At 37.0% G+C, this 27,319-nt stretch overlaps 1 long non-coding RNA gene across 1 annotated transcript; it reads right to left on the bottom strand.

Moving 5' to 3' along the window:
• Positions 1-384: 384 nt before the first annotated feature.
• LOC121063580 lies at positions 385-12,495 on the bottom strand. The gene is made up of 4 exons (XR_005816074.1): positions 12,384-12,495; positions 11,660-11,762; positions 8,215-8,280; positions 385-454 (listed from the first exon to the last, which is right to left on the bottom strand). It is a non-coding gene; the product is annotated as an uncharacterized LOC121063580 (long non-coding RNA).
• Positions 12,496-27,319: the final 14,824 nt, after the last annotated feature.

The following is a 27,319-nucleotide window of genomic DNA, read 5'->3' as shown; positions in this document are numbered from 1 at the left end:
AGGACTATATTTTGGCAGAAATGAAAGCAAATACAAAAAAGATTGACTAAAATAACTGAAGATTTCTGAATGCAGTCCATTATTCCCCAAGTCATTCTGTGGCTGAAAAAATGTGCTTCACGCTCAAACCATTTATTTTTCATGTCTTGTAATAAGCAAGCTCTAAGCACAGTTCACCGTGAGATAGATTTCCTTCCACAAGGTTTAGCCTCCCTCAGTTCCAACCTGTTGACGGAGTTCATTCAAGAAATTTATCATCAAGGGCCAGCGACAGAGAGGTCACAACTACTGATACATCTCATACATTTTTATACAGAATAATTGCCCTCTGAAAAAGAATACATCTGCAAACATACAGGAAAGTCCAAGAAAATATTAATTTACCTGGAATAAAGAGTAAATGTTGACAGTCATATAGGAGTGCTATCACTTCATCATAATCCGGTTCTTAAATCTGTACAGAAAAAGAAAGTTAGAAAGTAATATTTTGCCAGGAGGTAATTTCGTGCAATTTATGGAAGTGTACTAACTTATCTGGTATGGGGAAAAATAAGGCTAATAACTCCCACTGTAAATCGTTATCAATGTATAGTTCATTTCACTGTCTAACCAAAATTTGTTTCACTGAATGGAAGAGAGAAGAATAACATAGAAAGATGTCTAGTGACACATTATTGGACTGATTTCTGGACAGCGTGACTAGCAGAGTAGCATTTTATTGCAGTTTCTGGAAAATGATTAATTAGATGGAAAGACCTGGAAAAAAAGTTATTGCAATATCATTCCCAATTTGGTTATTTCATGAGACTGATTAAAGAAAAGCTGTGTCACTGATACTTGCTTATAAATATTCAGGTTATTATTCATACAGCATTAACAAATTATTTTTGAAATCCCAGCAAATAATCTTTCACATAACAAAGTAAATGTCTGTTTATTGATAAACCACTGGGAACTTTTTACTGCCCCTCTGCTCTTGCCTCTCAGGTTTGTTGTATGTTGTCTTCCAACATCTAAGGAGGTACATGCATTACAGCACGCTGTTTACCTCCACCTGTGGACAGATTGCTAGCATGGCAGTTAGCTCAAGTTTATCTGTTTTGATAAATAATTGAAGCTCAAGTATTACCACCTGAAATCAAGGTCATATGATTAGATGTAGGTGTTTGCTAAGTGCACATCTACCTCTGAGCTGTTCATATTTCTCTGTCAGAATGACTAACTCAGATACAGGTGTAAGAACTTGTACTTCTATATTTCAGTTAAAGCAAAAGTAAGATTCAGTCCTTGGTATCCAAAGAATTATGTTATGAATAAACAGAATAAACAGCACCATGAGGGGGTAACCAAATTCATCTTAGAGGCAAAAGTATGCCAGAAGTCTCTGAAGTCAATAATTTAGTGTCCTTCTGTAGTGCCCTGATCATGTAATTTACCACATTGCTTGTGCTTTGATTTAAAGAAAAAAAATATTTTTTTTAATAGAAATTTATGCATATATACACATATATGTTTAGGCATATGTATGATAATATGACAGATATATGCACACAAACACACATATATATACAATATACATACAAAACATTTTTTTAAAGTGCAGGCCTCTTTGTTGTAGCTATTGTTAGTGCAGATAACAAAAAATGGCCTAAAACTTCCTGATACTATATAAATATAAAACGTGATGGATGGACCACTTGGTGCGTAAGGAATTGGCTGGATGGTTGAACTCAAAGAGTTACAGTCAATGGCTCAATGTCCAAGTGGAGATCAGTAATGAGTGGTGTTCTTTAGGGGTCAGTATTGGGACTGGCATTATTTAACATCTTTGCTGGTGACATGGACAGTGAGATTGAGTGCACCCTCAGCAAGTCTGCTGATTACACCAAACTGTGTGGTGTAGTCAACACAGTGGAGGGAAGGGATGCCATCCAGAGGGACCTAGACAAGCTTGAGAGAGAGACTTGTGCAAACCTTATGAGGTTCAACAAGGCTAAGTGCAAAGTCCTGCATTTGGGTAGGGGCAATCCTAAGCACAAAGACAGGCTGGGCAGAAAACGCAGTGAGAGCAGCCCTGAGGAGAAGAACCTGGGGTTGTTGGTTGATGAAAACTCAACATGAGCCGTCAATGTGTGCTTGCAGCCCAGAAAGCCATCTGTATCCTGGGCTGCATCAAAAGTGTGGCCAGCAGGCCAAGGGAGGTGATTCTGCCCCTCTGCTCTCATGAGACCCCGCTTGGAGTACTGCATTCATCTCTGGGGTCCTCAGCACAAGAAGGACATGGAAGTATTAGAAAGAGTCCAGAGGAAGGCCACAAAGATTATCAAGGGGCTGGAGCACCTCTCCTATGAGACAGGCTGAGGGAGTTGGGGTTGTTCATCCTAGAGAGGAGAGGCTCCGGGAAGACCTCATTGCAGCCTTTCAATACTTAAAGGAAACTTATAAAAAAGATGGAGATCAACTTCTTGCTCAGTGAGATAATGATAGTACAAAGAGTAATCATTTTAAACCATTTAGGGTTTAAAAGGTAGATTTAGATTAGGTATTTGAAAGAAATTCTTCACTATGTGAAGTGATGCACTGGAATAAGTTGCCCAAAGAAGTTGTGATTGCCCTGTCCCTGGAAGCATTTAAGGCCAGGTTGGACAGGGCTTTGAGCAACCTGATCTAGTGGGAGTTGTCCCTGCCCATGGCAGAGGGGTTGGAATTAGATGATCTTTAAGGTCCCTTCCAACCCAAACCATATGATTCTATGAGCCTTGTACTGCAGGACTGACTGAAAGAGGAGGAGGTAGAATTTACTTCAAGTTGTCTAGGCAGTGCCTGCTTCACTTTATCTCATTCTGATGGAGCATTTTTGCTGGGAATACATAAGGAAAAAGCAGAAGTCTTGGGGAGGAAGACAGCTTCCAAAAATTTCTTATAAAATGACTCAGACAATAGACAAAGGCTATCAGTTCCTAGGTTTTCCTAGTAACAGGCACAAAAGTAGCAGCAGTATGTCATTGTCAGATTATTTTCATTAAAAAGAAAATTCATTATATCATTGTTATTTCTGCTGAAATCTCCTTGTTCATGATAACTTAACTGACCTAACTATTCATATAATTGTCATAAACTTAGTCAGTTAGCTTCTAGACATCTATCTAAGTTCAGACAGCTGAGTACCACCTGTGGCTAGGAATCCCAGCTTTGTAGACAACAAACAGGTACTTTGGAATGTAGCTCTTCTTACCCATCTTACCTGAGATTTACTATCTATTTTTTTCATCCTTATTTACAGAAAGATCTGAGCAATTAATTTACACAAGATGTTCAAGTGCAAGATTGTGGAGTTAGCTGCAAATATGTTATTTTTATTTTATTCCTACAGAAAAGAAGTATTGTACAGTTCTTTCATTTAGACTCATTGAAGGTAGTTCATATATTAACTGTAACCAGATTTGTGATTGATGGCAGCCATTAATATCCTCTAATATAGTGCTATATACACAGATATATGCACATGTGTCCTGGTTTCAGGTAGGACAGAGTTAATTTTCCTCCTAGTAGCTGGCAGGGTGCTATGTTTTGGATTAGAATGAGAAGAGCGCTGATAACATGCTGATGTTTTAATTGTTGTAGAGCAGTGCTTACACCAAGCCAAGGACTTTTCAGCTTCTCGCTGTGTCCTGCTAGCGAGCAGGCTAGGGATGCAGCAGGAGCTGGGAGGGGACAGACCCAGGACAGCTGACCCAAAGTGGCCAAAGGGGTATTCCATACCATCTGACGTCATGCTGAACAATATATAGGGGTGGCTAGCTGGGGTGGAGGGGGGGCCGGCTGCTCGGGGATAGGCTGGGCATCGGTCAACGGGTGGTGAGCAATTGCATTGTGCATCACTTATTTCGTACACATTATTACTATTAATACTATTATTATTATTATTATTATTATTATTATTGTTATTCTTTCCCCTGTCTTAATAAACTGTCTTTATCTCAACTTCACTTTCCCGTTTCTCTCCCCCATCCCTGAGAGGGAGGGGGGAGGGTGAGCGAATGGCTGTGTGGTGTTTGGCTGCCAGCCGGGCTAAACCACAACAACATGTATTTAGGTTCATTAATCTAAGTGTTTCAGGAGAGCACTTCTTTATCAGGTTTTCATAAAACAATTAATTGATGCAAATTTGCCTTCTGTTCTGCACCATGTGGCTTTGAAGGTTCATAAGACTCAGTATTGGAACTCAATAATGAAATTTAATTTCACGATTTCAGCATCTATAACTGGGGATTGTATACTCATGAACCTAACTCTACAGTTTTCCTGACATTTTTTCCCCCCACTAATGTGGAAAAATCCCTCCTGTTCCAAGGACATTGTAATCAGAAGAGTTTAGAAATTCCTTCAGAAAGCTAACAACATGAACTTCAAATGCATGTGCCCCATCTGCTTTGCATTCTAGTTTTAACATGCAGTACAAAGTGCCTAATAGTTTGGCCATATCCTGTAGCATACATAATGGATCCACAGATACTGTACTTTGCAATACCCTCCTTCAAGCCTATTCAGGATTTTCACTGGTTATGGTATTGTGATTAATTCTTTTTACCTTCACAGAACATTTCTTCACCTTTGTGTGCTCCACCAATGCACTTCCCCAAAAGAGGTGTAAAACAGGACACACAAATATTTTAGGAAAGACATGTTTGGAATAAGATGCAATATTTGCACTATGATCAGTTATTTTGGCATGGACAGTTCAGAGGAGACTATTTCATCAATCATTGTTCAACTACACACATTTGTGACGATGAAAAGTTAGAGTGACTCTGACTTGGTTCTCTTGTAATTTGGTACAAATTTTTCTTCAGAGAAGCCAATGACACCTTGTCCTATTCTACAGTCTTTACAAAGAAGGTGCTGTCCTGAAGACTTAAATGAAAAACCCTGTGCAGATCTTTTCAAACTAGTTGTTATGAGAAGATGAATTGGCTGGTAGCAGCTATCAGCTTTCAACTCATCTACCCTGCAGGTTGCCTAGAACTCAGTATACAGGTAGAATTACTTCCCTCTCAGATTTCTATGAAATTAGAGGAAGATAACGCTCCCTCTCAAAACCACTTTCTGTCCTGCTATCACTCCAGTGTATGTGCTTCACCAAGCTCTCCTGAAACTGAATCCTTAGATGGCCTCCCTACAGAGAAGTCATTAAGAAACTGGTTCTGTTTCTTCTTGCCTCCCAAGGCTCATCTGGGTTTGCAAGTTTTGGTGGTTTTGTTGCTGTCGTTGTCATTGTTGTTTTGGTTTGGTTTGTTTAGTTTCGTTTTTTTTTTTTTGCTTTGTTTTGTTTTGTTGTTGTTGTTGTTGTTTTTGGTTTGGTTTGTTTAGTTTTGTGGGGTTTTTTTGTTTGTTTGTTTGCTTGCTTGCTTGCTTGCTTGGTTTTGATTTTTTTGCCTTGCTCCACAGTACTGTTCCCTTAATCTGGCTTCAGTTGTATTTGTACCTCCCTGGAAGACAGGGTGTATATTTCACATACACTTTTTCTGTCATTGTGAATATCTTGGAGGGACACAGTAGCTACCCAATTTGTGTGGTCCTGTCCTGTTCAAATGCAGAGCATGTGATATAAGCCTATGCTGATACAACTGGAGAATCTTTTCCAGTTGTGTTATTTTCATAGATTCCCTAATGTTCATCTTCAAGTTCATTTATAATGATTGAAGATATATATATATATATAATATATATATATTGAAACTCAGGAGCAAGCTCTATCTTGATTCCTGTAAGTATATATGGATACCTGGATACCTAGATATCTGGCTTCGGAGGGTGTATGAATAAGAGCTATTAAAAAAAAATGCAAAGTAATAAATTATCCATCCAGATACATAAACCCTAATGATAAATAACAAGGACTCTCTAAGGCCACTGATTGACAGGCTACTGAGATACTCAACTAGAATTTAAAACTGATATAGGGGAAGGTAATAAGACAATAGTGGATCTCATAGGAAAGAGCAAACCTACAATGGAGTATTTCCTGGGGTTTATGGGATTGTATAATCTCATGGAATGTTTTAAGGGGATTGCAGGTATATGTACTGTGGGATGTTTAGGAAAAGTGCCATGACTGGAGAAAGGTAGGGATCAAACTGTGACACCCACAAGCATGTGAAGATGGAGAGGAATGAGTGATTCTCTTCTGGCTAAACTCTGCAGCTTATCACTTATTATTAAATCCCATTCCTTGCTGTTTGCTGTGTGACCTTGCTGTCTGTTCTCTGTGTGATGTTTGTTGGGGTGTGATTCACTATTGAACATCAAGCTAGACTAACTGATGAGTAACCCGTATCTGGCCTGGACCCAAGGTCTGAGCTGGTGACTAGCTAAGGGTCTCAGGGTCCAGCATGGGTATCAGACTTAAAGCCCATGCTAATATTTGAGGTGGTTTTGTGAATGAGGAGAGTGAGGGTATGTGTATGTTTCAGTGGTTAACTTCAAATCTGATGAGATGGAAGAGGCCCAGGCTGTCTTTTTTTCAGGTTTATAGGAGCACTGCTGGTGTTTATGTGGGTGCAGGAAAAGACTGCTGTCTGTGTTGGCCTGTGTGGCCAGACATAATGAAGAGAGATAGAAAATATACTGTTTAAATATTTATTATCATAAATATTGTTTTTCTAACATTTTAACTCAACAGTTTTAACTCTACTTCACAAAGGATCAAATTGTCCCAATCACACAGTGACAAAAGCATTCACACAGGATTTACTAGTTAAACTTTACATTTCTACTTGACTTTTAATGACTGTTCATATTTGCAAATATACAGAATAAAAACTGCTTTTGGTTTGCCTGTCCTTAGGCTTTGCTGCCACTGTTCACCCTCTAAAATCTTCTTTCTGCAGAATGTGTAATTACATCACGTATTGAGGAGTATTAAATGTGAACATGCGTACACCTTTGCATCGAAAAACATAACAGTCCCCAAAGTATCTGTTTTTACATTTGACCTTAACAATGTGATCAGGTTAACAGTACAGTTAAGGTTAATGAACCAATTATTTTTAGACTAAACAGGAAACACATGCACTAATTTTACTGTGTAAATAACTGCTCACTGTCAGTGGTCTTTGTATTGCTGTTTGCACCTCTAAACTAATATTGAACAATTATTAAAAAGATCTCAAGGAAAGAAGCCATTGATGGTTTCTAAAACTGAATGGCACTCTAAGTGAAAGGTTTTGCTGAAATGTTTTTATTCTTTTGACATATATGTGTTTGTAACATGATATTACAGACTTCTCAGCAACCTAATAGTATTATATGGAAATTTCTGCAAAAACTAAACTAAATGCTAGTGCTTGTCTAATAGTCTATACTTTAATCTGGGTAAATACAGAAAGTCTTAGCATGATGACAATACCAGTGCAAGATTGACAGCTAAATTCTTGGTTTGGTGAAGATGAAAAAAGCCACAGGTAAGAGGATATGAACTGCACCACAAATACATCTTTCAGAAACATTTTACAGCCTAGCATTATAAAAAGAACTTGACAAAAAGGCTTTTTTTTTTTTTTCTTCTTTTTTTTTATTGTACAGGAAGGAAATTATGGTATCTTTTTCACCTGAGTCAACTGTGCCATTCCTGACTTTCCCAACTGAAAGGAGACAGAGCACCCTTGGTATTGGAAAGTGAACTCAGTAGCCAAAGTTTTTTAAGCAGCAATACAAAGATTATTGTGAATAACCAACTCTATATGCCATGTAACGTGTTGCATAAGTAACAGGTATTTGCTCCTGTGAGCAATGAGGTAATCAGATACTACTCACATAAGAATTGTACCTGTGTTCATGACAGAGGTATTCAAATCTATCTGGGGCACTGTTGCATCCCACACATCAACATGTTCCTGGTTTTATAGAGAACAAAACTTTGAGATACAAAACTTGTCAAATGCCAACCAGAAATGGATTCCAAGGTGGACACATGTTTTATGCAGATGGAGTATTGCTCTCCCATAAACACCAAGCCACTGTCCAAGTCAGGACTTTTTCATTAAATATGTGCTAAAAATTATCAGTGTAGAGGTACCTGTGATAATTATGCAAGAAAAAGTGTTGAGGAACATGAAATCACACAAGAGGCTTGCTTTAAAGCTAACAGTCATTATAGAGGACAGTCATTATATGTGTTCTAGCCTATAGCTCTAGGCTACCACCAGAGCTCACCTGAATTTGAGCACTGCCATTCGTCTGTTAGAGGTCGCCTTCCTTCAGTGCCTGATTCTGAAGACACTTTAATCAAAACAAATTGGGTTACTTTAAACAGTGCAAATAGCAGGTCTTCTTTGTTCCAGGTCATTTTGACTGATGCAAACTACAGAGTACTAGTAACAGCACTTCTGTAAGGAGATCTAATGGGGAGAATAATCTCAGGCAGAAGAAAAAGGGACAACAGGGCTAAAATGGCAACGGTAGCCTTTTCTCTTGATACAGCTGAGTCACAAAGAGGCTGTTTATTCACAGTATAGAGGTACTAATGGTAGGTATGCAGCCCCAGTGATACTAGTTGTGACAGGCTAGGAATAAACATCAGCAGCAATGTGATCTAGGGATTAGCAGTGCTATAAAGCTGAACAATGAGATTCAAGCAGAGGCCGATTCAAGAAGAGTTTCAGTATTTTTAGCCAGAATCCATATTCCCTTGCTATGAGCATATATCACATTATCAGATACAGCCAGCTCAGCAGAGTCAAGGGTGGAGAAAGTCATTGCTGCATTTAGTGTGGAATTGACAGCCATAGGTTTAACTATACCAGATGGACAAACCTGTGGCATCTGAACAGTTCAAGTGTGGATCCATTGCAAAAACTGTGATGTGAATTGCTGCGGGCGAGCTCTCCTGGTGGAAAGCCTTCTGGATTTGCACCAGAAGTGAGGAAATGAGCCAGCACTGACTGTTTAAGCCAACACCAGCAGGTCTCTCAGGACTCAGCTGTCTGCTCATCCCACTCTCAGTCCACAGTAAAGTGTTACATAAATAACTGTCTAAGGAGAATGAATATTTTCTGACTGTGAACTGCTCTTGACTCCACCATAGGACATAGGTTTTTGATGAAGGTAAGATTTTTGTTTGTTGAGATACTTGCAATAAAAGATCAGACATGCCTGAACTATACAAATACAGAACCTACTCTTGACCATTTAAAAATATATAAACATCTCATATTGTGCTGTAATAATCAGCGTCCAACTGAAAGTAGAAATTGATTTTTTTTTTTTTGTATTGTCAGTGGTACAAATCTGTTTCACTGAATGAAGGTAACAATAGACATAAATCACTGTCACAGAAAATTCAGGTCAAGAAGTTCTTAAGAACTTCTTGCTTCCTTGTTCCCTGCCTCTGGTGTTCTCTTGAAAGTCAAGCTGACCTCAGCAGGTAACAGCACCAGAACTTCGCACTGCAGCAACATTCACCTCAGTGATGCTGAGTCAAAGTGCTACACTCCGCAAGAGTCAAAAACGGACATTGCACTAATCAAGCCTGTTGAGATATTTTTTCTTCTGTTTTTTTTTTTTTTTTTTTTTCCCCTGGAAAATGTTTTTTGTTCCTTTCTTTGTTTTTGGTGCTTGCTTTATTATTATTATTATTATTAATGGGAAAATAAAGGCACAAAAGCACTTTTACTTCGAACTACACCAACCCCAAAACTACTGGTGAGTCAATTTGACAAGAAAGACACTTTTAATTGTTTTTATGGAAGAAATCATCAATCTAAACCCAATTTTGAGATAATAGAATGTGCCAAGAAAAAACGTCAGAACATTCTTATAACTCAGAGTGCTTAGACTCCTGAACAAGGCATGAAGCTGTGTGCAATGCATTACCATTTGATTCCAGGAGTTATTTGAGTGTTCTTAAATTAGTGACTCCTTAAACTTCTCTGTTTTACCTTTTAGCTCTGGTGTTTATTGCACTTAAATGTATGAAGACCAGTGATTACCTATTGATGTATAATGCCTTCTTTGTGTTCTCCTAATGATAAAGCATTACCAAGTGTTTGTAGCCAAATAAGGCAGATTTATTTCTGCCTTTGTGCTTGTGAGGTTGAAAGCAGCTGGATTATATCACCAAAACTTGTTTTCAATTTCTCCTCTAGAGAACTAGTCAAAATTCTACAGAAAAAGCAGCTGCACAGAATGGCTGGGAATTACAGTTTGCACAAATTTTACTGTTTGGCTTCTTTATTACTGTTAGCATTTAGTTTGGTTTTTAAATTCTTCAGTGCTGCATACTGATATCTGAATGGCTGTTAGAAAAATCTGTGGAACACAATAAAATTTTAAGGTGCCTGGCTCAACTAGAGGTTTTTGTTTGTTTGGCTGGTTGGTTTGGGTTTTTTATTTTAAGTCATTTGTATTTATACTAGCCAAGAACCCAGCAAATTCTCAGAATAGCCTGCATGGACCTTACCACAAACAACTGGCCATGGCTTAAGCAATGTGTTACAGCCTTTCACTGGCATCCATAGCTGCCAGAAAATGATGGTACACTGCCAGTATAATGTGCAGATGTTAGTAATCATGAATTCAGTGTTGGGCATAAAGGAATGTGGACTGAGGAATGCCAGAGAGTGGCCGGCAACACTGTGTGTGGCCAGAATTTTTCATGGAGTTCACATGTGCTGTGTTACTGTTTGTGTACCTTCTGTCCAGATACATTTGAACACACTAGGGAGTAACTTCCTAATCAGCTGTTACCTGATGTCCATCTGCTATTCCAAATACCATGTGTCCTCTGTACAATTTAGTAATGTTTGTTTGTCACTCATTACTTTTATGGTATACAGGATATGCTGTTTTATAAAATAATAGACATCCATTAAAGGTGGTATTCATACCACCTAACCGCTTTGAGAGCTCAGGCCTCTGAAAATCTGATGCTTAGTCTAGATTGTAATATTGGTTTCCGCTATAGTTAGATGTATGCTAGGCATCTTTAAAGGGAATTTCATACCGTGCTAAGTCTATCCAAAATCTAGAACAGTGACAGTGAGCTCTTCTCTGAAGGTAATTTTCTCTTTCCTCTGAATACAGAGAGGATGAAATACCACTTTTTTAGATGCTGAAGTTAGATAGCAACCTACAAGACAGGTTAATATCAATTTGGCTAATGCAGCTGTCTATAACGTCAGGCTTTTTTTTTTATAATCTTTGGAGAGAAGTATGTACAACGTTCATGTGCAGTGTATGTTCTACAGTCAGATGTCTAAACAGGTGAGCTAAATCACACACTAGAGCTATATCTTCTTCTGTATTGACTATGGTCAGGAACCTCAAGTCACTAAGCCAGATGTTGTTGAGATGTATTGTACAGTAACAGCTTTTAGAAAAGGTTTAATAACGTCTTTGGTCTTTGTATAAAGACCATTTAGCAGTTAAACTTTTATGCTGTGAATACAATTGCTATTCCCTGTACTGGACGGATATTACATGAAGAAATACTATTCATGGGCAAATGCTTAATCCCTAAATTCTTTTTATTGCGTTAGACTGGTTGTTCAGGTTCTACTTAGCTTGAAGTTCCTTGAAAATTCTCATTGACATAAATCATGCTAGGAAAGAAGTTACAACTGGGTGTTGTGTGTTTTTTTCTTTTCCAAAAAATAAATACCTGTTGCTGTCAGGAATCATCACATCTTAAATATATGAAGACCAACATTCAAGTGCACCGTAGCTTCTTTGTGTTTCTGTACTTTCTGCACCTTTACCTTGATCTTGAGAAGAGAAGCAGGAGCAGGAAAATCATCAGTAAATCAGAAAGGGAAAGCAGACTACATATGGGGAAGGGTGTATTTCAGCCCCTGTCTCTTCCCCCCAGTCCCAAGAAACAGTATCTAACCTTAAGGCAGCAATAGTCCCCAAAAGTCAACGTGTCATAAGCAATTCTATCTAAAGAAAAGCAGACATTACTTTTTCCTGTAGAAAATGCGTTTTTTCTTGGTAAGTCAAGTGTGAATGCCTTACACATTCTCTCTGCATGCATCCCCGGGGTATATGAACTTTTAGACCCCACCAGCTACACCACACTGCTATGTACCTCACCTTACTGCATCTCATGCATTTAGCCCTCAAAATCCTCTAGGAGAAAGCCAAGAGGTACTGCTGGAGGTGTAATAAATCCATGAAAGATTCTCGCTGTCTGTAAAACTCATTGAATTAGATCCTGTATTAGCTCATGTACCAAAAATTATAAAACTTACAAAGACTGGTACATATTTCGTGTTAAACTCATTGGGATAAGATATCTGTTACTTATAAGGACTGAAGGTAAAATGAAATAATAACATCTCTCCTCCCTCTCCCCCTCTCCCCCTTAACTTTGTCTCTAAGCTTACCTCTCCCCTCAAATCAAAATGGAATAAAATGAAGGGAAACTTTCTGTAGCCCGAGCATTAGGGGGGATAAAAGCTAATATGTCTGTCAGTCTGGCAAGTAATAGCAGCTGCATTAGAGACAGTTGACCACCAAATGGTATCCTAGCAACATACAGTAGCATCGTTATACATAGTACTATCAAGCCAAATTTATCCTTTTCAATATCTTAGCTTCAAGAGAGCAGGGATGAATACAGAGCAAAGGATGAAAATGGTGCCGATGAGAAAGACAACTTTTTTTTTTTTTTTTAATTTAAGCAGAGGTTATATAGAATGTCTGTGTAAAATGAATAAAAACCATTGCATTTTTGCTACAAGGAAAGATACCTACCAGGGGTAAGGCACTCTCAAACAATTATGATTCAATTTGCTTTCAGAATACTAATCCTGTGTATATTTTAGCTTGGAACAAAATTTGCAGTGCAGCTTCTCTTTAACTCCATTTAAATATTTCTACTTAACTAGGGAGGGGCAAAGGGACATATGTTTTCATTAATCAACATTTCTAAGTCTTTAAAAAAATCTCTAGGCAAATTCACCTATAAATTGTGGTTTTCAAAAACAATTATAGCTTTCATTGTTTCTAATATTAAATTGGATAATTACAGCTCTGTTGAAAAACTCTTGAAATTGAGCAGTTTCCTCTTTTTAGACCATAAATTGTCTTTTATTCTCCTGTTATATTTAGAGCCATTGATCCTGCAATATCCACATAATTTGCCAATGTGCATAATGATCATGACTGTAAATAGCCTTGTCAGAGAGAGTACAAATGAACCTACATGCAGATTAGTTACAGGAAAGAATCCTTTCTTCAGTTTTGAGCAAAGATTAGAGGAACCTGTTAGGAATCTAGACCTTAGAAATGAGAAGATTTGGACTCTCCTGTCCAGCATAAGCTAGGATGATTTCACTGATCCTAGTTGAAAGGGAGCCACCTAACCTCAGCTGGGGGTTTGTCCAAAAGCAAAAAAAGACTACTGATAACACAGACAGAATTGAAGTTAGGTAGAGCAGTAGTTTTAGTAAAATTTACTCCTGCTGACGTGACCTCAAGCAGAAGGTAAAACTTCAGTAGCAGATGTACTGCCAAGTACATTGCAAATATTAATATTTAGTATTAATATAAGTAGTGCCAACTACTGATCACTGACCATTTTTAACTTATAGTCCAAACATTATCCTTGCAGAGGATACACACCACCAGGAATGGATTTACAAAACTATGTTATATGATATACTAAGCATTTTTGTACACACAGGAAAATATGTGTGAAAAAGTTTTCCATGTGACAGTCTGCAGCAGAGGATTGATTAGAGACTTTACTGAAAAAAATATGTAAATAAATAACATAAAAAGTGTATATATTAACATATAAATATATATTAAATGACATAATAAAAACAAAATTTTAATCCAACGTTCAATCTTTTCCTTAATTTGTTTTTCTAATTCTTTTCAAAGACCATTTTTTAGAACAGTCTATTTAGCTTCTTGTCTTTTGTTATTTATGCAGATCACAGAAACCCACTCTCCTCTCCAGCTATTCTGACAATCTCTGGTGCTCAGTGGTAGTAATTCTTCTTTACATCAGTTGCTATCTTTCTAGCTTCCAAGGAATGTCTGCCCATAGTAGACTCTACTTTAACTTAGTAGAGTAATTTATCTATCCAGTTCCAAGGGTACCTGCTACTCTGTCCCCAAATATTTGTGCATCATATAGCCAATCACAAGAAAAAATAAAAAATTTAAAAAAAAATAAAAATTACCCAAACAATTGACACATTTGCTTGTAATCTTGCTGCCACCATTCAGACTGTATGCTTGTGATTAGCATTCCCTAAGCAATCTATCAAAACAGGCCTGGACAGGGAAGAGCCCGACAGTTGACAGGAGAGATGTCCTCTGTTAGCTGGCAGCCACATTGACAGAGACCCATGACATATGTGCTGAATATTTGCCTATGAAACAAATACATCTTCAGCAGTGTAGGCTGTATCAGAAGGACGACAGGCCAGTCCTATTCTAAAAATGCCTTATATATAGTTAATAAAGCAAGTTATAACTTGTTGTATACACATGAATACCTATGAACAGATATTTCAAGTTGCTGTAGTCTACCAAAGCAAGCATGTATTTCAGAAGGTCTGTAGATTTTCAATGCATTCAATTTCTGGTCTAATTTCTTTACTTAGTCTGATCTTTGATAAGAGAGAAGCTAAGGACAGAGCAGCCCTATTCATAAGAAAGGGAATGCCATAATCATTAAGAAGCTAAAGCAACTCTCACTTTTGCCTTCTTCATTATACAATAGAGGAAACAGCTAAGTCTTTGGGGTAATACATGGAGCACGGGGCAATACAAATGCAGAGTGACTAAACAGAATTCATAGAAAGGAGTTAGAGTAAGCTTCTGAGATTTTATGTGACAATAAATTAAAGTTCCAGTGATATTAACAACTTGGCAGCTAAGTGAGCAGAGCTATTTAGAGAAATCATATCCAAAAAGTGCTGGAGCAATCCAGCTTGGTCGATTAGTGTAGGAATTTATGAAGTCATTATATGACATGTTTTCTTGTAATTGTAGAAACTGGACTTAGTGACTTGGGAAATCACTTCCATTTTTAGGATTCTGTGTTCACCCGACTTTCTTTTAAATTTTGAAGACATTAGTGACACAAGCGGAATTGCTGTAAGAATTTGTTGCCAATTGTTACGCACTTTCGCCTTAAGGATTTTTAAGGTGTAATAGAAACAAATCTCCTTCAAGACTTTTATCTGTATCACGCATTATGAAGAGTCTGTACTGTGTAAATCAGACAAAGCAAATGTCCTAGCTTTTATGGGCAGTGTGGCATATATATATATATACATGTAATAATATATATATATATGTAATAATAATAATAAATAGGCAAACAAAACCAAGACAATTTTAGCTAGTGTTCTAGATTGCTTGGCAAAGGAAGTTACACTTATAACCAGTGCAACAGGCATGCCTCCTGCCATCTGTGTTAAGTGTGTGCATTGCAAGCACCTGGAGCTATAAGGAACAGTTCTTGTAAAACAGATGGGCAAAAGTACATCGAGTAGTGGGTTATGCTGTGTTTAAATCTGAGAAGACCATCACCCAGTCTAACTGCTGCCATTCAGACAGATGCATATATATTTGGAGTCCCAGATTTTAATCAGCATAAACATGTCAGTGCTCAGGAGACTACACTGTTGTGAGCTTCTAGCAAAAAAAAGGGAGAGACCACAATGACCTAGTACTTAGGCAATGGTACAATATTGATTAGAGGAGATTATAGCTTTCTGAATGCAAAGCTCTAGTTTAATGAGCATTTTAAGAGCAATGCAAGAAATCATGTTATGTCTAAGCCCTATGAAGGTATGGAACAAATTGGAGGATTCACAGATGCACAAACTCAAATGTCAAAAGGGACAACTATAGACTTGCAAAGCTGTTTCTTATACACATGGTTGTAGGATTGCTACAAAAAAAAAAAAAAAAAAAAAAAAGTTTATAAAGCCCCATTTTCACAAAGGCTTGAAGGAGAATAAAGTGCCTTTGAAGTGGAATTACAAGCCTTAAACTAAGAAGAGCAATCCACGAAAAACCTGTCTAACACATTTAAGCACTTGAAATTCTGTAGGAGTATAAGAGTCTTTGCCCAAAAGTTCCTAATTCAGCTAACATTTTGATATTGTGCGTATGTAGTAGGTTGAGTGCTTCTTCTGAAATAACAATAATCAGTTTGGGACATAAAACACTGGCACTCTTGTGGTTAGCAATGTTGAACAGACAAAATAAATGGATATGCTGTAATCAAGCTCAACAGAGTTGAAATATTGAAGCTCATATTTCACAAAAATGGAAAGGTGTGACCTCAAAGTGATTTGGAAGTTCAAGGAAGAAGTAGCCTGGTCTAAAAATGATGGCTGGAGTACTCAGCTGAGGGGAGATCAGGCAGCTTGTGCTTCCTTGGTTATTTCCAGCTTTGCTATCCAGTAACAGTCTAAACTAAAATGCAGAAGGAACACTGCTTGTACTACAGCTATTATGGCTAAGGCATACAGCTGAGATGTAAGTTTTGAAATTTTACAGTATGATGATGGCCTAAACCATAGTTCTTGATGATCCATCCACCTGTAAGTGCAAAATGGTGCTGTCGCCCAGAAAAAGGCTTCAGGCTCTGAACTGTTTACATCCAGGCAACAAACAGTATCAGATACATCTCACTGTTTCTTATTGGCTTGATTAAGCACCTCACCAGTTAGCTATTTAAAACTCATTTCAAGAGTAATGGTACTCCTCCCATTCTAACCACATTGTGCTTTTCACTGCTGACCACCTAAACTTTATTGGCCACAACACTGAAGTCGTTGGTTCCTCTTATGTCACTGATATGAAGACCAACCTTCCAACCCCAAAGCAAGTTTTGTTGGTTTTTTTTTATCTCCTTCTTTGAACTTACTATTCGTTCTTTTCTTTGATAAGAAGAATAAATTGAGCTCTGTAAATTTCAGTTTGCTTTTCATCGTCTTGATTATGTTGTGTGGACATCAATAGAGAAAACAGTATTCTAAGAGTTATCTTATTTGTGTAGAATAGTGAGCCAAAGTTACAAAATCACTCCTTTTATGTTAATGAGTCTTTTGGTCATAGAACTGTATTATATGTTTCTACCGAGGGAAAAAAATCAGTCTGAAATTTTGACTGACTGTTGTCTTCCTTGCATCTGGATGTATTAGGGTATGTTTTGATGAATTACAATTGTTACAGCAAACAGTTCTGATCTTGCTGTAACAATTACCTGAACTCTTTGTTATTTACTCTTTAAGCCATTTTTGCACCTCTGCATAGTTCATCTGCCTAAGACTTTATAGTTGATATTAACAGAGCCCAATTTGTGATCTGAAGACTTTGAACTATTGTGCAGAACTATACCTGTTTTTTTTGTGGTTTTTTTTTGTTTTTTTTAATATTGATTATTTAAACTTAGATGTGAAGAATGCATTAGATCTCACAATAAATGTTAAAATGTTAATGGAGCCTATCTGTAGCAATAAAAAAAAAAAAAGAAAAAAAAAAAAACAACGAATGACTGCTTCAGATCTTCAGATAATTTGTAAAATGTATCAACAATTCTAGATCAGAAAAGAATCCCTGGAAAGCCTAATAAGAACTGACCTGTAATAAATTAACATATATATTAATAAGCCAATTGTAGGAAGCTGGAATATTTCTGATTTGTTCCAAGTAAGCTGGACAGTATCATGGACTCACCGAATCACAGAATCACGGACTCATAGAATGGTTTGTGTTGGAAAGGACCTTTAAAGATCATCTAGTCCAACCCTTTGTGATGGGTTCCATGCCACATCTTCCACTAGGCTAGGTTGCTCAAAGCCCCATCCAACCTTGCCTTGAACACTTCCAGGGATGGGGCATCCACAACTTCTCTGGGCAACCTGTTCCAGTGCCTCACCACCCTCATAGTGAATAATTTCTTCCTTATGTCTTATCTAAATCTACCCTATTTCTGTTTAAAACCATTACCCCTTGTCCTATTACTACAAACCCTTGTCTCTTTCAAACAAGTTTCTTTCCATCTTTCTCACAAGCCACCTTTAAGTATTGGAAGGCTGCAAAAAGGTCTCCCTGGTGCCCTCTCTTCTTCAGGTTAAACAATCCCGGCTTTCTTAGACTTTCTTTGTAAGAGAGGTAACAGCAGTTACAGTAGGTGACTTTCATCCAGCTGGTATTCCTTCTAGCTACCTCAGCTTTTTTTTTTTTTCCTTTCTTTTACCCAGAATGTCCAAATTAAAGCACTTTTTCATACTTAAAATCTGCTAATAATCAAGAGCTATTGAGTGAAATACCCTGATACATCTTCTAACTCATGTATTTCCCCAAAATGTTGAGTTAACAGGCTGGAAAGCTTAAATAAAACTGTCTTCGCTTGGATTCTCTTCCAACCCAATTTTCTGGAACCAGAGATAAACACAACATCAATTAAAATTCGTAAAGATTATAAAGGTAATCTGAAACATTTTACATTATTTTGTATTCAGTTTTCCCACTACTGGAAGAAGTAGTACCTGTAATTTTAAAAGCTAATAAATTTCTTAATAAATAAGATATCCAGTTATAGATGTATTTGAGAAAGTTGGTCTGTTTTCTTACTTTTGTCTCTAGGCTCTTACAAGCATTTTTTTTCAAAATATTATAGCCTATGTTTGGAAAATGTCTAGACTATATCATGGATGACAAATAGATTTAATAAAATATGATTTCTAAATGAAAAAAAAAAAGATTTTTTATATCAGAAGTATGCTAATTGACAGCTATAACATTATTTTAAAGAAGAAATATGCAATATGCATGTAAAATGATAGAAAGCCATTAAGTAATGGAACCATTAGGTCTGGGGTTAATTAGTGAAACTAGTGTGGTGATTTACTTACGGGAATTTCATTTTTCCAAAGCACTGAATTCAGCTTTTGAAAGGATATTTCATAATCAGTGTGGTTGTGAAAGAAGATTTTCATAAAACAACATCAGAAGCCAGCTGATCTGAAAAGAAATCATTTCTCTAAATCAACAGTTTCATAAGTTTTATAACCCATCTGTTTTTATATAGTTAAGAAAACCTGAGATTCAGTATTCTTCCTGTGCAAAGAAAAAAAGATTAATATTTATGAATTATGACTCAGATTAAGATTTATGTATTCCTTCCAAATAAGTAGGCTTACTGAATCACCATTTCTCCCCACCTGAATTGTGGGTACCTTTTGCTTGGAAGGAAAGTGAATTTATAAATATATATTGTGCAGTGGGCATACTAAGGTTTGAAACACACTTGCTGATGGCTGAGTGGCAGTGAATGGCAATTACCATATTTGTAAGTAGATTTTCTCTCAGGAATAATTTCCCTTCCAAAACTTGAATTTGAAATAACAATGAAAATAAAATTTTAGAAAGTTTCATGTAATTTTATAATTTTCCTTCTTCTAGAGGACAGCATGTTCTCATTTATTACTGTTGTTGTTGTTGTTATCATTACAATTATTATTATTAAATAATTGTGTAAAAATATGAGCTAAAGCCAGGGGACAAGATAAAATAATTAACTGCTTGTTCTAAAACAGCCTGTTACTTTTTTCTTTTTGTTTGTGTTTTGCATGACTTCCTATGCTTTCTTTAGTGTTTTGAAATCATCAACAATTGCTATCTAAATGCCTGAGTTGGTTTGTACTACAATGACTTAGTAAAACACCTCTGATTTCAAGAAGAGTGTTAGTGCATGATAATAACCATTTACCACATCACATCTTGGTTCACAGTTCTTGAATTTATAAAGCTCATAACCTGATTTAGGTTTTAGTAGTTTTCATTATTTACCATGCATATATACCCCTCAAAAAATCAAGAATAGAACTAGGAAAGGCTCTGCGGTGCATTGTTTACTTGTTTGTTGTATTTGGGTTTGGTTTAGTTCTTTTTTCTTTTTTTTTCTTTTTTCTTTTTTTAAATATAAATGTTTCACAGGGTTTAGATATTATACATCAATATTTATTAGTGAAAGTGGGGCATGGTATTCCATTTTCATGGACAGTAGTTTAATCAATGTTCCTTCACTTTGAGTAAATACAAGTGAATATAAAATAGAAATATTTGCAGTGACAATAATCACAATATAGTTAGGTACTTGAAAAATATTGCTCTTTCTTTTCCTTTTTTTTGATGAACATTGTAGATTTGAAATTCCTGATACCTTTTCAGGCAGTAATCATGGCCAACTGGTAGGAACAGAGAGTAAGAAGGAATTGAAGTTATCATCCTAAACACCATGTCAGTATTTCAATACCTCTGAAAACTCGAGAGTGAGGATGCATGCTGTCGTTAATTAGTAGTGTATTTAGAATAGGCCATGAGCTAAACTCTTTTCAAAATGTCATTATCCCTTCCCTTCCCTTCCCTTCCCTTCCCTTCCCGTACCTTCCCGTTCCCTTCCCTTTCCCTTGTCCCTTTTCCTTTTTCCCTTTTCCCCTCCTTTCTTCCATCATTCAGACATTTAAATAATGTCAATAAAATAACACTATTGTCTTATCATGCATAGCGAAAAATGAGAGGAAAAATAGAGCTCATTAAGAAAAGTTAGGCAACAAATTAAAATGTGTTATCAAAGTATTTTGCCTTAGGGAATACAACAAGAAGGCAAAGCATCTCTGGAATCTTTTATACACCGATTACATGTTACATCTTTTCTTGTCAGAAGCATAGCATTAAGCCATGTTCAGAATGTTTTACTTTGAAAAGGCTTGAGTTTTAATAAGAATGTTCTGGGGTGGGTTACCCAGATTCAGGGGTCTGAAAGGTTTCCTTGAACAACAGAATGTATCAGGTATGAATTAAGTATTTTCAGCTGCTGACATGTCACTTGATTTTTGGCACAGCTGTATAATTGAAACATGGTAAAAAATACTCTTCAAAACAATTTTAAGAGAAAATAAAATCTATAAAGTTACACAATATTAAACTAAAAAACAAACAAACAAACAAACAAAAAATACCAAAACCCACAAAACAAAAGTACACAAGCAACCCCCGAAACAACTTTTTCACTAGACTTTTCCTCATTAATCCACAGGAAATTCAAGCTTTTTTTCTTTCTCATTTCTGGTAAGATTAACTGGAAAACAAGACTTCCATTTGCATAATAATTTCAAGGTTTAGGATTTTTTTTTTTTTAATTTTACATTTAAATAAAAATGAGACTTCTAAATTTTGCATGATTTTTTTTTTTTTTGATAAACCATAAAGAGAAGTTTAAAGTGGATAGTTTAGCTACACAGAGTTCTGTAACTGTTTCACCCTATAAATTAATATTCCATTAAAGATACTAGTAATCAGGCTCCCATCCGAGATGTGGAAACTGAATTTGTTGTAAAAAATGTAATCATGGGTTTCTTCTATGCTGAGACTTTAGTTACTCTAATATATTTTTTTCTTTTCCTTCTGAATTTATAACATATTTCAGTTTAAAACATATTGATAAAACTAGTCATGAGTTGGGGGAAAAACAACATTTTGCAGTGAAAAGAATTGTTTTGATGTTGATGGTAATCAGTCATAAGCCTGAATTGCTAAGAAAGTTTGCATTTTCAATACAAAAGCCAAGCCACTTCCTAAAGTATGAACCTGGAATTGCAAAGTTAGACCAGTAGGAGGATGCTATTTTGGGAATGACAGCTGGCCAAAGTCTGATGATAATAAGGTGACCATGGAAATATAGGAGACAGTGTCATTATTTAAAAAAATAAAATTGATTTATGATAATTTGAAATTCTTCAGGGTTGTGTGTCTGTGGAATTGCCTTTGCAATTCATTTCCATTATAAAATTCAGCTTCATAATGTAGTCCCTCACAGTCACATCCCTTTGTATATATGTATTGGGTTTATGTGGCAAGGCTTTTGTAGCAAGGTGCTGCATGGGTGGCCTCTGTGAGAAGAGTCCAGCAGCTGCCCCATGTTAGACAAAGGACAGTTTCAGACGGCTCCAAAGGAAACCATCACTGGCCAGAGCCAAGCCAATAAGCAATGTTGTTTGCGCCTCTGTGAGAGTAGATTTAAGAAAGGGAAACAAACAAACAAACAAACAAGCAAACAAAAAACTGCTGCACAGCAGCAGCTATGAAGCAAGGAGTGAGAACCAGCCCTGCAGACACCAAGGTTAGTGCAGAAGGAGGGCAAGAGGTGCTACAGGAGCCAGAGCAGAAGTTCCCTTGCAGCCTGTGGAGAGGCCCCTGGTGGAGCAGGCTGTCCCCCTGCAGCCCATGGGTCCCACATGGAGCAGATCTCCACACTGCAGCCAGTGGAGGAGCCCCCGGTGGAGCAGGTGGATGTGGCCTGGAGGTCGCTGCAGCCCATGGAGATCCCCGCAGGAGCAGGCCCCAGGCCAGAGCTGCAGCCCATGGAGAGGAGCCCACGCAGGAGCAGAGGGTCTGGGGGGAGCTGCCACCTGTGGGGACCCGTGCTGGAGCTGTTTGCTCCTGACAGATGGACCCCGTGCTAAGAACCCATGTTGGAGCGGTTCTTGAGCTGCTGCCTATGGGCAGCCCCCACAGGCTCAGTCAGGAAGGACGGCATCCTGTGGGAGGGACCCCACATGGAGCAGGGGCAGAGGGTGACTGTGAAGGAGCAGCAGAGATGAAGTGTCAGGGACTGACCAATGCCCCCATTCCCCATGACGAGTCTGGGGATGAGTCGACTCATTCCCTATGCTGAGTCTGTTTTGCGCATGACGATAACTGTTGAGCCATCTCCCTGTCCTTATCGTAACCCTTGAGACCTTTCATCGTATTTTCTCGCCCTTTCCCTTTGAGGAGGGGGAGTGAGAGAGCAGTTGTGGTGGAGCTCAGCTGCCCAGCTGAGTAAAACCACAGCAATACATGAAATACAGTAAAGAATTTCAGTTTTTAAACTCTCTGGAAAACATACATTATTTTTTGCATGTGAAAAGCTATCTCTGCTATCTCTGACTATCAAAATGGACATTTTTAGTTTGATTATCATTGATTATCATCATTGATATCTGATCAATATTTAGCTTTTATTTTTTTCTTTTCACTGTCTTTTTTTTTTTCTTTTCACTGTTTTTTTTTTTTTTTTTTTCTTTTCACTGTTGTTTTGCAATACATTGGGCATGGAATTCCTCTAGATGAAAGATTAAATAATCTGATGGCTGTTGTATCAGATAAATATACAGTTTTTAATCCTCCTTGGCAGAAGACTGAGCAGAGGAGCAGCAGCAACACCATTTTGAGGGAATCAGGGTCATCTTAATTCATAACAGATACACTCTTAGAAAGCCTAGCAGATTGGATTCAAAAGAGTAATTAGAGAAATCCATAGTTTCAAGGCACCAGTGAATTCTATGGGTAAGGTAATTTTAAATATTTTTAGTGTTACAACTTAACGTTTAAATGTCTTTTAACACCTACTGTTTCTGCATGCATTCCAAAGCCCTTTTCTGAATTTAGTTTACAGAAATTTATGCAACGTGTTTCAGGTGACATAGTGTGGTAGTGCACATCTGGATCCACTGTTTTCTAGTCCTGTATATTACCTTCAATGCTATGGCAGAGAGGAGAAGGAATGTGAAGATGTGAAGGAGTGTTTTTTGTTTGTTTGTTCGTTTTCCTGTTTCTCCTTAAAATACTATACTTCTTGATATTATGGCTATACCAATTCATATAAATGAAAGTCACAATAAATTGCTAGGATTTCAAATTTGTTCTTGGATCACTAAAGTGCATGAACCTGTCTAGTGTAGACAATCATTATATTTATCCTTAAACTTCTTGATAGATAAGAACTGAAAAGATGTGGTGTATCTTCAACAGCTAGTAAAAAGGCACTTGCCATACATTTGGACATGTATTAAGCCTAAATGGTTTCAATTTAGAAGAATTCCTTAACTAGGACAGTCTTGTCCTGTCATGCACCTTAGTCATAATGAACAGTAAGTAGAACGTTGCACAGATTCATATGAAAGCAACTGTTTGTTGTTCTTTTTGGTGTGTATGTGTGTTTGTAGTACAGACTCTACAAACACCCAAAGAGGAGTCAAACTATTCCTACTTCTTGCTATTAGTAATTAGGTATATTGTCCACTTAATCCAAACCATACTTAAGTGTATGAACTGGAAATAAATAGTCAAGTTAATCAGTTTTCAAACCTGTCTAAAGGTGAATTTGTCTTTTATTTATTCAATACAGGAGGTTAAAGAAATGCCACTCTCTTACTTAGGACTTGCCTATTAAAACATTATGCAAACATCTTTTATTTAGCCTCTTTTTTTTCCCTCAGCCTCATTAATAAGGTCATCACTCTTCCTCTACAAGGCTGGCATGTCTTCAAACACAGCAAAGTTTACTTTTTCCAGCATTTAAATTCTTAACCCCGTTTTAGAAAGCATAAATTCACAGAAGAGTTGGAAGTCCACTATTCTGACTAGGTAAAGAAGTTACCTTTACCCTCAGATTAAAAAAGCCAACAAACAAACAAAAAAGTAAATACTAACAAATATCAAAAACATAGAACATTTTTTGTAGAACTTTTTAGTAGTCCTCATTATTCAAGCAGTAAGTAAAGTGGATCCATACCTTGCTCAAGACTTCTGGCTCTGGAAATGTGAGTGGAGCTTGATTCTGCTGTATGCTATTTTTTGACATTTATAAGAAAAGTATAATGGACCCTCTATTCTTTCCCGTGCCACATAAGCCACAGTTTTCTATGGCTACATGGAGAGGCTACAAAGTAAGAAGCTGTGGAAACCACATGTCCCAAAGTAAAATGTCCATTTCGTTCACAAAGCCTTTCATTATGATAAGGAAAGTGCTGTGTGCTACTTTCACCTTCTTAGGAAATTTTACCTATTAAAAACAAGGTCTTAGATTCTGGTTTTATCTATAGCAGTTCTGTTGTAAAAAGCTACAAGACATCATAGCTTACAAATACATCACAGCTTTTACAAATTATGTTTGTAGCAGTACTCTAAAAACACCAGTATGGCTCTACACTAGCTGAAACTCCTATTACTCATTATTTTGGGAGGACATATAATATAGCTGAACACAAGCTCAGGCTATTCCCAGTTGCCAGACTCATCCCTCATTGGTTCCAGAATATGAAGACTATCCATGTAGCATATTGCCATTATTTCTCTCCCTCTCAGTGACCTGTCCAAAGTACAAATTGAATAAAGATCAGAATACAGCTGAGGCACACTTTAGCAATCCAGCTGTATTTAGTGTTCTTGACATGCACTATGACCATAACAATCTTAAATTAAGCATTCACTGGCTCTTGCCAATCTTTGTAATTCAAAAGTAACTGGAGAATTGGTCTTTAAGTCAAGAAGATAAATTCTACTTCTTTTGTTTCCTTCAAATTAAGCTCTAATAATTACTGCAAGTTACTCAGGGATACTCTATCATATTGATCCCACAGTTTTATAACAGTATTTTGCACTGACTATAGTACACTGATTGTAAGAGGATTTTTATTTGTCAGTCTTTCTTTTTTTATATATATATAATTAGAAACAATACACACACAAAAAACAGTAAAATTCTCAGTGGCAACATGGCAACATTAAGGAAAAATTAAACGCATGCAAAATGAGTATGAGTACACATCAAATTGTTTATGAATGTATACATGTAACGCACACAACGAAAATTACTTTACTCCCTGCAACAAGGATTTATTTTTTTTCTGGCATCTCTTACATTTAAGTATTGTTCCATAACTAAACCAAGTACTATAATAGTGAAATATTGTAGCCTCTAAGGATTATCCTGGCGTATTCTTCCCAAAACAAATACCCAAACTCAATAGCCTAGTTATAGGTAGCTAATTAAAGCAATGAATTTAGCAGTGTACGTGCCGTCTACAGTCAGTGGAGACAGAAAGGAGATCATGGTGGGCTGAGTAACCTCTGCAAGGGACATATTTTCTTTCTCCATTAATTATATTGAGCACAGGATGAGAACATTCCTTTCTTAACCTATTATTTTGAGTACTTAATGTTAGCCATGGTATCTTCACATAGGAAATAAGTCATGAGCATGGTATGAAGATCCACTCTCATCAGAAAGTTCCTAGACTATTTCATCTCACTTATCTTCCTTTAAAAAATAAAACAAATGAAAACATATTTTTCCTACCTGCTGAGAAGTCTTTCTTATCATGTGCATGTACAAATTTTAGGGACAGTTAAAACCTAAAGAAAAGATTATTAGAATCATGCTACAGTTGCCTTGGTGACATCAGAAATAAAGAAATAAAGAAAAACTTTTTACAGCATCTACCTGTACAGCCCACTTAAACAATGCTTCTAGGTGTTTTTATCACTACAGAGCTTTTTGCCTGTTTAACAGTCTTGTTAAATAAACCTCTTACTATACAAAAGTAGTTAGTGACTTTGTTGCCACATAGAAAAATATATTCCCACTTTTCCTTAGGAAAAGCAACAAAAACATGATTTTTCATAACAAAAATATATTAACAGTTGAATAGCATTACCTAAGTGTCAGTGTTGTATTAAACAATAATAATTTATTATTGATTGATTAATTATAAAAGAAATATTGAAATCTATGTGCAAAGACACTATCACATCCTTTATGTTATGTAGAAAAAAGAAACATATAAATAAAAAGTCTGCAGTTTCATCACGGTGTCACTGTTTTGGCTGGAACAGAGTTAATTTTCTTCATAGAAGCTCACGCAATGCTGTGTTTTGGATTTTTGATTAATATAGTGGTGATAACACACCAATGTTTTTAGTTGTTGCAGAGCAGTGCTTACACAAAGACTTTTTTTTTTTGCTTGTGGTGCTGCCCTTCCAGTGAGCAGATTGGGGGTGCACCAGGAGCTGGGAGGGGACACAGCCAGGACAGCTGGCCCCAGTTGGTCAAAGAGATATTCCATACGATGTGGCATCATGTTCAGCAATAAAAGATGGGGTAAAGAAGGAGGAAGGCAGGAACATTTGGAGTGATGGTGTTTGTCTTCCCAAGAAACTGTTACACGTGGTGAGCCCTGCTTTGCTGGAAGTGGCTGAACACCTGCCTGCTGATGGGAAGCAGCAAATGTATTCCTTACTTTGCTTTGCTTGTGCACGGCTTTTGCTTTCCCTAGTAAACTGTCTTTATCTCAACACATGTGCTCTTGCATTTTACCTGTCTGATTCTCTCCCCCTATCCCACCTGTGGAGAGCGAGTGAGCAGCTGTGTGGGGCTGAGCTGCCTGCCGGGTGAAACCGCAAGACACAGATAAAATACGGACTGTTGAAAAGAGTGGCTGGTGGTGAAAGAAGC

Source organism: Cygnus olor, chromosome 1 (genome assembly GCF_009769625.2).
Source record: "Cygnus olor isolate bCygOlo1 chromosome 1, bCygOlo1.pri.v2, whole genome shotgun sequence".
Taxonomy (NCBI): domain Eukaryota; kingdom Metazoa; phylum Chordata; class Aves; order Anseriformes; family Anatidae; genus Cygnus; species Cygnus olor.
The sequence above is the reverse complement of the archived record's forward strand: the minus strand, read 5'-3'. Positions and strand labels throughout refer to the sequence as shown.